At 34.3% G+C, this 4725-nt stretch overlaps 1 non-coding gene across 1 annotated transcript; it reads right to left on the reverse strand.

Moving 5' to 3' along the window:
- Positions 1-2460: 2460 nt before the first annotated feature.
- Positions 2461-2567, reverse strand: LOC136141941 (U6 spliceosomal RNA). The gene has a single exon (XR_010657800.1). It is a non-coding gene; the product is annotated as a U6 spliceosomal RNA (small nuclear RNA).
- Positions 2568-4725: the final 2158 nt, after the last annotated feature.

Here is a 4725-nt window from a genome sequence, read left to right on the forward strand (position 1 = left end):
TTTTTGTGTGTGTGGAGTCTTTAGAATTTTCTATGTATAAGATTATGTCATCTGCAAACAGATAATTTTACTTCTTCTTTTCCAGCTTGAATGCCTTTTATTTATTTTCATTTCTTGCCTAATTGCTCTGTCTATAACTTTCAGTACTATGTTGAATAGAAGTGGTGAAATCAGGCATCCTTGCCTTGCTCCTGATCTTAGAGGAAAAGCTTTCAGTCTTTCACCATTGAGCATTATGTTTGCTGTGGGTTTTTCATATACGACTTTTATTATATGGAGGTAGTTTTTTCTATTCCTATTTTCTTAAATGTTTTTATCATGAAAGGGTGTTAAGTTTTGTCAAACGATTTTTCTGCATCAGTTGAATGATCATGTAGGGTTTTCCCCTCGTTTTGTTGATGTAGTATATTACATTGATTGATTTTCATATGTTGAACGATCCTTAAATTCAAGGAATAAATCCCACTCAGTCATGATGGGATTATAATACTCCTAATATGCTGCTGAAATTTGTTTGCTAGTATTTTATTGAGGATTTTTGCATCAATATTCATTAGGGATATTGGTCTGTAGTTTTGTTTTCTTCTATTGTCTTTGTCTGGCTTTGGTATGAGGGTTATGCTGGCCTCATAAGAATGAGTTAGGAAGTATTCCTTCCTCTGTAATTTTTTGGAAAAATTTGAGAAGGATTGCTATTAGTTGTTTATTTTAATGTTTTGGTAGAATTCACAAGTGAAGCCATCAGGTCCAGGGCTTTTTTTGGTTGGGAGATTTTTTTTTTTAAGTACTGATTCAATCTCATTACTAAATATAAGTCTACTCAGATTGTCTATTTCTTAGTCTCAGATTTAGTCTTGGTAGATTTTCTCTTTCTAGAAATTTGTTCATTTCATCTAAGTTATCAAATGTGTTGGCAAACAATTGTTTATGGTACTCTCTTATAGTCCTTTTTATTTCTGTGGGATCAGTAGGAATGTCCCCACTTCCATTTCTTATTTTAGTCCTTTGAGTCTTCTCTCTTTTTCTCTTAGTCCATCTAGCTAAAGGTTTGTCAATTTTGTTGATCTTTTCAAAGAACCAACTTTTGGTTTCACTGATTTTTCTCTATTGTTTTTCTTATTTTTAAACACATCTTTATTGGAGTATAATTGCTTTACAATGTTGTGTTAGTTTCTGCTGTATAACAAAGTGAATCAGTTATATGTGTACATATATCCCCATATCACCCCCAGCTTGCGTATCCCTCCCACCCTCCCTATCCCACCCCTCTAGGTGGTCACAAAGCACCGAGTTGATCTCCCTGTGCTATGTGCTTTCTTCCCACTAGCTATCTATTTTACATTTGGTAGTGTATATATGTCCACGCCACTCTCTCACTTTGTCACAGCTTACCCTTCCCCCTCCCTGTGTCCTCAAGTCCATTCTCTACGTCTGCATCTTTACTCCTGTCCTGCCCCTGGGTTCATCAGAACCACTTTTTTTATTTTTAGATTCCATATATATGTGAGCATACAGTATTTGTTTTTCTCTTTCTGACTTCACTCTGTATGACAGACTCTAGGTCCATCCACCTCACTACACATAACTCAGTTTCGTTTCTTTTTATGGCTGAGTAATATTCCATTGCATATATGTGCCCCATTTTCTTTATCCATTCATCTGTCGATGGACACTTAGGTTGCTTCCGTGTCCTGACTATTGTAAATAGAGCTGCAATGAACATTGTGGTACATGACTCTTTTTGAATTATGGTTTTCTCAGGGTATATGCCCAGTAGCGGGATTGTTGTGTCATATGGTAGTTCTGTTTTTAGTTTTTTAAGGAACCTCCATACTGTTCTCCATAGTGGCTGTATCAATTTACATTCCCCCAACAGTGCAAGAAGGTTCTCTTTTCTCCACACCCTTTCCAGCATTTATTGTTTGTAGATTTTTTGATGATGGCCATTCTGACAGGTGTGAGGTGATACCTCAATGTAGTTTTGATTTGCATTTCTCTAATGATTAGTCATGTTGAGCATCTTTTCATGTGTTTGTTGGCTATCTGTATATCTTCTCTGGAGAAATGTCTATTTAGGTCTTCTGCCCATTTTTGGGTTGGGGTGTTTGTTTTTTTTGATATTGAGCTTCATGAGGTGCTTGTGTATTTTGGAGATCAATCCTTTGTCAGTTGCTTCGTTTGCAAATATTTTCTCCCATTCTGAGGGTTGTCTTTTCGTCTTGTTTATGGTTTCCTTTGCTGTGCAAAAGCTTTTAAGTTTCATTAGATTCCATTTGTTTATTTTTGTTTTTATTTCCCTTTCTCTAGGAGGTGGGTCAAAAAGGATCTTGCTGTGATTTATGTCAGAGTGTTCTGCCTATGTTTTTCTCTAAGAGTTTTATAGTGTCTGGCCTTACATTTAGGTCTTTAATCCATTTTTAGTTTATTTTTGTGTATGGTGTTAGGAAGTGTTCTAATTTCAAAAATAGGGAATGCTTCACGAATTTGTGTGTCATCCTCGTGCAGGGGCCATGCTAATCTTCTATGTATCGTTCCAATTTTAGTATATATGCTGCCAAATTGAGCCCCTCTGATGTTTTTCTACTCTCTATTTTATCTACCTCTACTCTAATTGTTTGTTATTTTCTTCCTTCTGCTAGCTTTGGGTTTAGTTTGTTCTTCTTTTTCTCATTCCTTAAGTTGTAGAGTTAGGTTGTTGATTTGAGTTCTTTCTTGTTATAGCTATAAATTTCCACCTTCGCATAACGTTTGCTGTATCATGTAAGTTTTGGCATGTTATATTTTCATTTTTACACATCTCTAAGTAGTTTCTAATTTTCCTTGTGATTTCTTCTTTGATCTATTGGTTGTTTAAAAGTGTGTTGTTTAGTTTCCACAGTATTGTGAATTTTTCAACTTTCTTTGTGTGTTTTTTTTTTTTAATTTCTAACTTCATCCTGTTGTGGTCAGAGAAGATATCTGTCATAACTTTGTATGATATCATTTTTTGTCTACTGAGACTTAATTTGTATCCTAACATATGGTCTACCTGGAAAATGTTCCATGTGCACTTGAGAAAAATGTATATGCTGTTGTCATTGGGTGGAATGTTCTGTATATTCTTGTTAGATCTAGTTGGTTTATTGGGAGTGAGGCATTGAAGTCTCTATTATTGTAGAACTCTCTATTTCTCCCTTCAAATTCTGTCCAGTTTTGCTTCATGTATTTTGATAGTCTGTCATTGGGTGTGCAAATGTTTATAATTGTTATATCTTCTTGCTCTACTGAGCCTTTTATTAATATATAATGTCCTTCTTTGTCTTTTGTAACCTTATATGATTTGATGTCTACTCTGTCTGATATTAGTATAGCCAGTCCTGCTCTCTTTTGGTTACTATTTGCATGGAATATGTTTTTCCATCCTTCCCATTTCAACCTATTTGTGTTTTGGGGTTTCAGATGAGACTCTTGTAGACAGCATATAGCTGGGTCCTGTGTTTTTATCCATTCTACCAATCTCTGTCTTTGTTGATAATAAGGGGCTTACTTCTGTCATTGTGCTGTTTGTTTTCTATATGCCCTATAGCCACTTTTCCCCTCATTTCCTGCATTACTGTCTTCTTTTGTGTTCTGTTGATATTTGTAGTTTAAATGAAATGTTTTAAATTAAATTTAATTTAATGTTTTTAATTTAATTTAAATGTTTTAAATTAAATTCAATGTTTAAATTCCTTCTTAATTTCCTTTTGTGTATACTCTATAAACTATTTTATTTGTGGTTATCATGGAGATTACATTTAACATCCTAAAGTTATAACATTCTAATTTGAATTTATTACAGCTTAATTTCAATAACATACAAAAACTGTTCTTTTACAGCTCTGTCCCCACCCCTTTTGGTTATTGTTATTACAAAATTTCATCTGTATACATTGTATGCCAAAAAACATAAACTAATAATTCTTTTAAATGTACTGGCCTCCTAAATTATGCAGAAAACAAGATTTGGAGTTACAAACCAAAGTTACAGTAATACTAGCTATTACACTAATAATTGTTGTTTTCTTTAAATGTATTAGTCTCTTAAATCATGTAGAAAACAAAAAGTACAGTTACAAACCATTGTTACAATGATACTAGCTTCTACAATTGTCCATGTAGTTGCCTTTAATGAGGTCTTTATTTCTCTATATGGTTTCAGTTTACTGTCTAGTGTTCTTTCATTTCACTCCACAGGACTCCCTTGAGCATTTCTTGTAGGGAAGGTCTAGTGGTCATGAACTCCTTCAGCTTTTTTAAATCTGGGAATGCCTTGATTTCTCCTTCACTCTAAAGGACAGTTTTGCCAGACATAAGATTCTTGGTTGACAGTTGTTTTCTTTGAGCACTTTGAATAAATCTGCCCTCAGTCTCCTGGCCTCCAAATTTTTTGATGAGAAATCTGCAGATAATCTTATTGAGGATCCCCTTGTATGTGACTATTCACTTACCTTGCTGCTTTCCAGATTTTCCCTTTGTCTTTTGAAAGTTTGATGATAATGAGACTGTGTGGGTCTCTTTGACTTCATCTTACTTGGAATTCATTGAGCTTTTCGGATGTTTATATTCATGTCTTTTATCAAATTTGGGAAATTTTAAGCCATTATTTCTTCAGATATTCTCTCTGCCCCTTTCTCTTTCTCTTCTTTTACTGGGATTCCCACAATGTGTATGTTGGTCATCTTGATGGTGTCGTGTCACATGTTT

This window comes from Phocoena phocoena, chromosome 21 (genome assembly GCF_963924675.1).
Source record: "Phocoena phocoena chromosome 21, mPhoPho1.1, whole genome shotgun sequence".
Lineage (NCBI taxonomy): Eukaryota > Metazoa > Chordata > Mammalia > Artiodactyla > Phocoenidae > Phocoena > Phocoena phocoena.